At 39.2% G+C, this 10,047-nt stretch overlaps 1 pseudogene; it reads right to left on the bottom strand.

Moving 5' to 3' along the window:
• Positions 1–8,653, bottom strand: part of LOC110321371 — a 160,735-nt pseudogene extending 152,082 nt beyond the window's left edge.
• Positions 8,654–10,047: the final 1,394 nt, after the last annotated feature.

Raw genomic sequence — 10,047 nt, 5'->3', positions numbered from 1 at the left:
TTCTTCTCCCTCCATCTTCTCACTGTCCCCTCTCCTCTCTCTCTCTCTCTCTCTCTCTCTCTCTCTCTCTCTCTCTCTCTCTCTCTCTCTCTCTCAAATTTTCATCTCTGCCTTCCCTTCCACTGCCTAAACACAGGCTCTAGTCTTTTCTGACTAATTAAGATTTCAGCTGACCTCACCTGTGCATAGGCATCCTTTTTGAGGAGGCAGAAAAAAATAGACAGCATTCCATAACAAGGAAGGAAGGAAGGAAGGAAGGAAGGAAGGAAGGAAGGAAGGAAGGAAGGAAGGAAGGAACAAAGGAACAAAGGAAGAAAGAAAAGACTATAACTTTAAATTTGAATTTGAAAACTTTCAAGAACTTGTTTTCAAGAAATATATAGGTCTACAGCTGTTGGCTCATAAGTTGAGAGCCCTGGTTACTCTTCCAAATGACCTTAATGTTATTTCCAGCATCCATATGGTGAATAACAAGACTGACTCCAGTCCCCTGGAATGCAATGCCCTCTTTTGGACTCTGTGAACACAAGCCACTCACATGATGCACAGACTTACATGTAGATAAAACTCTGATATGTATACAATAAGTAAGCAATCATTTTTAAAAGTGACATGTGGAATTATCTGTAGCTGGACTTAGTAAGAAAACAAATTCAACAATTTAGGTTTAAACCCAATTTCTGAAGTTATCTCACCTTATTATGGAATAACTGTTGATTCAATTGCTTTTAAAGACTTAGACTTCTCTCAAATGATGTTGGAAAATATGGCCATTATAAACATGTGGCCACCTTCCTCTTCTAAGGATAATATGACTTACCCCTTTGCATTTTCTTCCCCAAACCAGCTCTGCTCACACAACAGTCATAGCATTCTTAGAATTCAACTCAGCAAGTAAGAAAATTATATTTGGATGTAAGCAATTATTTCTGGAATCTCCTGTCCCTTGAATCAACTTGCACCTGTGACTAAGACCTTCTTCTCGGGAGTACAAGTGCATTTTGAACCTGACCTGCAATTTTTCTTGTAATAAGTTCTCAAGTATATTTTTGCTCTGCTACTTAAATATATGAGTCCTAATTCAGTCTCTGACCTACATATTTTACTTGGCATTAAGTGAAGAAATTTTCAATATTAATTTAGAGCTTCACTTTGAGAAAAACTTCAGGAGAGTAGATGGGAAAACCACTTCCAGAGCCAGCAGCATAAGGCACAGACGTGGGAGCCAAAGAAGTCATTCTCTCTCTCTCTCTCTCTCTCTCTCTCTCTCTCTCTCTCTCTCTCCTCACACTTCTCATTATCTCATTATAAACAGAATTTGACTGTAACTTATGTGACATTAACCTCACAAAGAAATAGGAAATTATGCCGGGGTTATCACTACATTTTGAGTAACATAACAAATCCATTTTAATGTAGGAATTGGATGAAAAAAGGCTTCCTTTTCTTTAAATATAGAATGAAGAGAAGGCCAGATCCCATTTTCTTTATTTTAAATTTTGTTGCTCTCTCTTTTTCTGTCTCCTTTTCTGTCTCTGTTTCTCTGTCTCTCTCTCTGTCTCTGTCTCTCTGCCCCCCTCTTTTGCTCTCTGTGGGTGTAGGTGAAAATGTTGAGTGTATTCATAACATGGAATACATGTGGAAGTCAGACGGCAGCTTCAGAAGTAAGGCATCCCCTTCTACCTTCCAGAATCCCTGGTATTTTTCTACTATGTACTAGGATAGCTACACTGGGAATTTTCAGGGATCCCCCTGTTTCTGCCTGCCATCTCCCTGTAGGAGTTCTGGGATTACAGACATGCTTAGTACCTCATGTATCTTTAAACGGATTCTGTATATTAGACTTAAGACTGTCACATTTGAGTAGTAAGCATTTTACCCATTGAATTTGCTCCTCAGCCCAGGAGTGCTTTTGAATATAAATATTATTTGCAAGATTCCATCTAGTTAAATGACAATAATCACATATCTAGGTGTTGATTTTTAAAAAAAAAAATGAAGTGAATTGTACCCAACCCTAACTATTCTGTGGTAGCCATTCCTCTATCAGACTCCAAAAGATTACACAGAACCACATATATAAGTCACATGATTTAGACATATATAATCCAAGTTCACTATACATTTCAGTAGTTGAGTTATATTACCCAAAAAGGTTAGCAATACCTTTAAAATATATGCTTTTCTTTATTTTATTTTTATAGAAAATTTTTGTTTGATGTTCTTTTTAAATTTATTTGTTTGCTTGTTTTAAACTCTAGATTTTATTCCCCTTCTGGTCCACCCTCTGATTATTCCACATTCCATACCTCCTTCCTGACCCCCGCTGTCTCCATGAGGATGTCTCCACACCCTACCCTCTACCTCACCAGACCTCCAAACTCCATGGGGCCTCCAGTATCTTGAGGGTTAGGTACATCTTCTCTGACTTAACCCAGACCCAGCATTCCTCTGCTGCATATGTGTTGGGGGAATCAGATCAGCTGGTGTATGCTGCCTAGATGGTGTTTCAGCGTCTGAGAGATCTCAGGGGTTAAATTAGACTGATGGTCTTCCTACAGTGTTGCTCTCCTCCTCAGCTCTTATAGCTTTCACATAATTCAACCACAAGGATCAGCAGCTTCTGTCCATTGGTTGGGTGCAAACATCTGCATTTGACTCTTTCCGCTGCTTGTTGGGTCTTCTGGAGTGTGGTCATAGTAGGTCCTTATTATTATTATTATTATTATTATTATTATTATTATTATTATTATATTGTCTTTATTTATATTTCTTTATTTATATTTCTTTATTTATATTTCCCTTTTCCTGTTTTCCTCTCCGAAACCCCTGTATTCCCTCTCCCTTGCCTGCTCACCAACTCTGAGTACAGGGTCCCCAATGAAGGAGCTAGAGAAAGAACCCAAGGAGCTGAAGGGGTTTTCAGTCCCATGGGAGGATAGGTCCCTTTTTGTGGGTGCTCCATAGCCTCAGTAATAGTGTCAGGCCTTGGGACCTTCCCCATGAGCTTGATCCCACTTTGGGCCTGTCTCTGGACCTTACTTTCCTCAGGTTTCTCTCCATTTCCATCCTTGCAGTTCTTTCAGACAGGAACAATTATTGGTCAGAGTTTTGATTGTGAGATGGCAACCCCATCCCTCACTTGATGCCCAGTCTTTCTGCTGGAAGAGGGCTCTACAAGTTCCTTCTCCCCAGTGTAGGGCATTTCATCTAAGGTCTCTCCCTTTGAGTCCTAAGAGTCTGTCACTTCCCATGTCTCTGGTACATTCTGGAGCGCCCCCTCCCCATCTCCAAAATTCCAAGGAACATTTAATATCTAAGTACATTAGACAATCATCTAAAATTTAGACAGGATGGAGTCCTGAAGGACTCATGGAGTTGATTATGACAACTCTTGTCCACTTGAGTTGAGACAGGAACTTATTAAGGGTCTCATAATTGCTTATTGTTATGGATTTACTTCCTGACTTGACACTTACCCCTACTTCACTGTGTAGCTACCATAGTGGCATGATAGATTACCATTGGTTCATTTCATTATTACTAAATTTAATTATTTAGTTATTATGTACCTAGACATGAGGAGTTCAGTTTCTAATCTAAAAAAATAAACTGTTTTGAAAATAAGCATTGGAAATTGGAGATGTTTTATATTAAATACAATAAAGACAATCATCAATGAAAAATAGTTTGCTTCTCAGTGTCCTTGTGACTAGTGAACCAAGGGGGCTTTGAAATTTAATTCATTAATAGACATCTTACTTTTCACCAGTGAAATTTCATTAATTTAGTACCTCATTTTAAAAAGAATAGAATTCCACACCTGGTTCTCTTTACTTAAACATAAAATAAAAAGGAAATAAAGAAAAATCACGTAATTTTCAGCCAAAAATTTCTTATAATTTAACTAGTATTTTTACAGAGGTAGGTGTGTTGAACATTTGTATATTATATACAGAAATACATAATGTAGAAAACATTCTGATTATTGCTATATATTTTCTTATAGCTCTCTTCCACACATATTATGGCCCCTTTCTCTCTACAAGTCCCTTTTCTATGCTCATATCTTTTTGTATGTATGTTTGGGTTTTTTTGTTTTTTGTTTGTTTGTTAAGTACTAAGTTTGTCCTGGGCTTTCTGTGTGATTCTAAGTTTTAAATTATCCATTAGAACATGGTGATTTCATCAATTAGTACACAAGTCTGCTTTCCCCCCAGAATCTATCAGTATATTATAGTTTAGTAGAGTGAGCTAGGACCACATAGGCCAATCCCTGATCTGTTGTTGACTATTGGCATAAAAGTGTACCCAATCATGTGCCTACTCATTGTAAGTATCCACTGATGCTGTATGATCATTGTTACATTAGATGCATCAAGAGAACATTTCACAACATTTCTGACTACCTTCTGGCTTTTACATTTTTCTGCCCTCTCTTCCACTTTGCTAATTTAGCCCTAAAGTGAATGATATGTCAAATAGAAATGTATTACTTGTCATGCTAATTAGAAAATACAATAGCAAGAAGAGTGACAGCCTGTATACTTGAATAATGGTGAACCTAATAACCACAGGTTATTAAGCAAACACCCTAAAGATAGCTATCAAATACCTCCTTATAGTCTGTTGGTCATGGGAGTCATAGGGCTTCCATAAAATCAGAGACTCTTGACTTCCCACCAGACCTAGTTAATACGATTCTATTGTTAAAGAATCCATGCTTTGGGTTCAAGAAAGGACAGAGAAATCAAACTGGAACTGACTTAAAATCTTCCTCCTTTCAGGTCAGCACAAAGAGGAATGGGAAGTGCAATAAAGGTTACTCTAGAATGAAAGGCATGGAGGATCGGATACAGCTGAGAACCCTGTAGACTGCAGGGAAATATATGCTCAATGGTACACTCATGGCATGACTCATCAGGCCTGCAGACAGGAAATGGTATCAGCCCAAAAGAGAACAGGATGTCGCACGCAGTCAGCACAATTTCATTGGATAAGAAAGCAGGTTAAAGGATACTTAATTGTCATCAAAGGAAAAATCTACCAAGAAGAACTCCAAGCTCCACATGCAAGGGCACACAGAATTCTCAACTGAGGAATACCAAGTGGCTGAGAAGCACCTAAAGAAATGTTCAACATCCTTAGTCATCAGGGAAATGCAAATCAAAACAACCCACTTCAACAATTCCACTTCTCGCCAGTCAGAATGGCTAAGATCAAAAACTCAAGTGACAGCAGATGCTGACAAGGATGTAGAGAAAGAGGAACACTCCTCCATTGCTGGTGGGATATCAAGCTGGTACAACCAGTCCGGAAATCAGTTTCATGGTTCCTCAGAAAAGTGGAAATAGTACTACCTGAGGACCCAGCAATAACACTCCTGGGTATATACCCAGAAGATGCTCCAACATTTAATAAGGACACAAGCTCCACTATGTTCATAGCAGCCTTATTTATAATAGCCAGAAGCTGCGAAGAACAGAGATATCCCTCAACAGAAGAATGGATACAGAAAATGGAATATTTACACAATGGAGCACTACTCAGCCATTAAAAACCATGATAAGAACTTCAAGTCTCTGAAGAAAGAAATTGAAGAAGATCTCCCATGCTCATGGATTAGCAGGATTAATATTATTAAAATGGCTATCTCACCAAAAGCAATCCACAGATTCAATGCAATGCCCATCAAAATTCCAACTCAATTCTTCACAGAGTTAGAAAGTGTAATTTGCAAATTCATCTGGAATAACAAAAAACCTAGGATAACAAAAACTATTCTCAGCAATAAAAGGACCTTTGGTGGAATCACAATGCCTGACCTCAAGCTGTACTACAGAGCAATTGTGTTAAAAACTGCATGGTATTGGTATAGCAACTGACAGGTAGATCAATGGAATAGAATTGAAGACCCAGAAATGAACCCATACACCTATGGTCACTTGAACTTTGTTGAAGGAGCTAAAACCATGGAGTGGAAAAAGACAGCATTTTCAACAAAATGGTGCTGGCTCAACTGGCGGTTATCATATAGAAGAATGCGAATTGATCCATTCTTATCTCCTTGTACAAAGCTCAAGTACAAGTGGATCAAGGAACTCCACATAAAACCAGAGACACTGAAACTTAGAGAGAAGAAGGTGGGGGAAAGCATTGAAGATATGGGCACAGGGGAAAAATCCTGAACAGAACAGTTACGACTTGTGCTATAATATCGAGAATCGACAAATGGGACCTCATAAAATTGCAAAGCTTCTGTAAGCCAAAAGACACTGTCAATTAGACAAAAAGGCTAACAACAGATAGGAAAAGGATCTTTACCAATCCTAAATCTGATAGGGGACTAATATCCAATATATATCAAGAACTCAAGAGGCTGGACTCCAGAAAACCAAATAAAAAATGAGATACAGAGCTAAACAAAGAATTCTCAACTGAGGAATACCGAATGACTGAGAAGCACCTGAAAAAATGTTAAACATCCTTAATCATCAGGGAAATATAAATCAAAACAACCCTGAGATTCCACCTCACACCAGTCAGAAAGGCTAAGATCAAAAATTCAGAAGTCAGCAGATACTGGCGAGGATGTGGTGAAAGAGAAACTCTCCTCCATTGCTGGTGCGATTGCAAACTGGTACAAGAATTCTGGAAATCAGTCTGGAGGTTCCTCAGAAAACTGGACATAGTACTACCAGAAGATCTAGCAATACCTCTCTTGGGCATATTTCCAGAATATGTTCCAACTTGTAATAAGGACACATACTCCTCTATGTTCATAGTAGCCTTATTTATAATAGCCAGAAGCTGGAAAGAACCCAGATGTCCCTCAACAGAGGAATGGATACAAAAAATGTGGTACATTTACACAATGGAGTACAACTCAGCTATTAAAAAACAATGAATTTATGAAATTCTTAGGCAAATGGTTGGATCTGGGGGATATCATCCTGAGTGAGGTAACCCAATCACAAAAGAAGACACATGATATGCATTCACTGATAAGTGGATAGTAGCCCAGAAACTTAGAATACCCTAGATACAATTTGCAAAACACATGAAATTCAAGAAGAAGGAAGACCAAAGTGTGGACATTTTGTTCCTTCTTAGAATGGGTAACAAAATACCCATGGAAGGAATTGCAGAAACAAAGTTTGGAGCTGAGACTGAAGGAAGGACTATCCAGAAACTGCCCCACCCAGGGATCCATCCCATAAACAATAACCAAACCCAGACACTGTTGCATATGCCAGCAAGATTTTACTGACAGGATCCTGATATAGCTGTCTCTTGTGAGGCTATGCCAGTTCCTGGAAAATACAGAAGTGGATGCTCTCAGTCATCTATTGGATGGAACACAGGATCCCCAATGGAGGAGCTAGAGAAAGTACCCAAGGAGCTAAAGGAGTCTACAACCCTACAGGAGGAACAACAATGGGAGGAAAGACCCTTGGTCTTGTGAAGATTGTATGCCCCAGTATAGGGGACCAGGGCTAGGAAGTGGGAGTGGCTGTTTTGGGAGGAGCTTATTGGGGACTTTTGTGATAGTATTTGAAATGTAAATGAAGAAAATATGTAATAAAAATTATTGGTATAACCCACAAAAGAACACACATGATATGTACTCAGTGATAAGTGGATATTAGCCCAGAAGTTCGGAATACCCAAGATATAATTCACAGACCACACAAAACTTAAAAAGAAGGAAGACCAAAGTTTGGTCTTGCTTAGAAGTGGGTACAAAATACCGATGGAAGGAATTACAGAGACAAAGTGTGGATCAGAGAATGAAGGAAAGGCCATCCAAAGACTGCCCCACCTGGGGATGCCTCCTAAATACAGTTATCAATCCCAGATAGGATTGTGGATGCCAACAATTGCATCCTGACAAGAGCCTGATATAGCTGTCTCCTGAGAGGTTCCACCAGTGCCTGACAAATACAGAGGTGGATACTCTCAATCAACCATTGGGCTGAGCACATGGTCCTCAATAGAGGAACTAGAGAAAGGACCCAAGAAGCTGAAAGGATTTGTAGCTCTATAGGAGAAACAATAATATGAACCAATCAGTAATCCCCAGAGCTCCCAGAGACTAAACCACCAACCAAGGAAAATACATGGAGGGACTGATGGCTCCAGCCACATATGTAGCAGAAGATGGCCTAGTCGGTCATCAATGGGTGGTGAGGCCCTTGGTCCTGTGAAGGCTCTCTGCCCCAGTGTAGGGGAATACCATGGTCAGAAAGTGGGTGTGGGTGGGTTGTTGAGCATGGGAAGCAGGGAGAGGATGGGGAGGGGTTGGAGGGGAAACCAGGAGAGGGGATAACATTTGGAATGCAAATAAAGAAAATATCTAATAAAAAAATGTTTTCAAAATAAGAAGCTAAGCAAGCCATGGAGATCAAATCAGTAGGCAACATGGCTCTATCTTCTCTGCTCTCACTCCTACCTCCATGTTCTTGCCTTGAGCTCTTGTCCTGGTTTCCCTTTATGATACATTGTAGGTTAGAAGATGAAATAGGCCCCATTCTCTTAAGTTTATTAAATAAATTTCTTTCAAAATAGAAACAACAGACGAATCACACATGAAAGTATGATATACCTTGTAGTAGTCTGGAGGGTTGATGAGGAGAGAATCCTCAGCAGCCATTGTAATCCCAAAATGATTCACTTATATTGGAGAGGCCAAACACCCTGTAGTCGACTGGCCTGTGGGGCTGTGTGTTTCATAAGTCTCAATAAAAGGTAACATATCAAGAGATTTTCATGCTATATAGAAACTATGGACCTTTAAGAAAAATACCACTTGATCACTTTTTTTGTAACATAGCCTACAGAAGAAAAGATGCTATTTAATCTTTCCATTAATAAGGTCAAACTTATCATTTATAAATATCAAAAGTATCAAACTCTTTGTGAGTTTGGAAGATAATGCTAAGGGGCAACGCTGATGATGGAGTCCTGGCTTATGAAATTCAGAAGGAAGTTTGAATAAGCCACAAAGACTCTGTCAGGAAAATTCATTTCATGTTTTACACTAAGAATCTGTGGAGTGTGATCAGTTGACACTGAAGAAAATAACTATGAGTAACAAGAGACAAGAGTCATTGATGTGAAAATGTTTTTATTTAATGGGAAAATTGGTGTTAGTTATCTGAAGCTGAAAATCAGCTTCAATTAATAAGAGAGCATCAGTGAGGTGAAATCATCTGGGAAAATTTTTCTTAGGGTCAACAAATGTAAGCAAGGTTCAACGTGCCCACACCTGTACTTCAAACTAGGAGCTGAACTTTGTAAAGTATAAGAGGCTCTCACAGGTACTTATTTTGAAGGTGTGAAAGGGTCATGAAGAGCAGCTGAGACTAAGAACAATGGATTAAGGATGCATGCACCACAGATAGGCCATGGTGAACACATCACCTCAGAGGCAGTGGGAAGTCCAAGGTAGAAAGGCTCACAAGGAAAGACTAAAGCATAGCAATAGAAGAGTTCATTAGAAGAGGCTAAGGCTTGGCACCAGGTCAAGATGCAGCCTCAGTTTTAGTGGAGATCCCAACATGTTTGAGTTTCTAGGACCATTGGGATGAACAGGAAGTACAACAGCAGTTATGGTGTGGAACCAGCCTAGGCTATGAGACAAGATTTGTGGACTGTAGATGGCCAATCCTTTAAAGTGGAGCGGCTCTGACTCACTGGATATTTTTCCTTGTTAAACTTTGTTTTTGTAGGTCTCTAAATTCTGTGACATATTTTTGGTCAATTACTGATTTTGAAAATGAGTAACTTAAAACTGAACTCTGTCTCTCTCTCTGTCTCTGTCTCTGTCTCTCTCTGTCTCTCTGTCTCTCTGTCTCTGTCTCTCTGTCTCTCTCTCACACACACACACACACACACACAAAATGGTCCACAGAACATTCTCCTTTCCTTCTGAAGGTTGTATGATGAATTGTTATTGTTAGCAAGTCTTTTACTATTAAACAAAAATGAGCAATTGAGACAAACAATTCTTAGACCATTATTCCACCACTGATTATAAGTGGGGTG

The sequence above is a fragment of the Mus pahari genome, chromosome 5 (assembly GCF_900095145.1).
Source record: "Mus pahari chromosome 5, PAHARI_EIJ_v1.1, whole genome shotgun sequence".
In the NCBI taxonomy this organism is placed as follows: domain Eukaryota; kingdom Metazoa; phylum Chordata; class Mammalia; order Rodentia; family Muridae; genus Mus; species Mus pahari.
The sequence above is the reverse complement of the archived record's forward strand: the minus strand, read 5'-3'. Positions and strand labels throughout refer to the sequence as shown.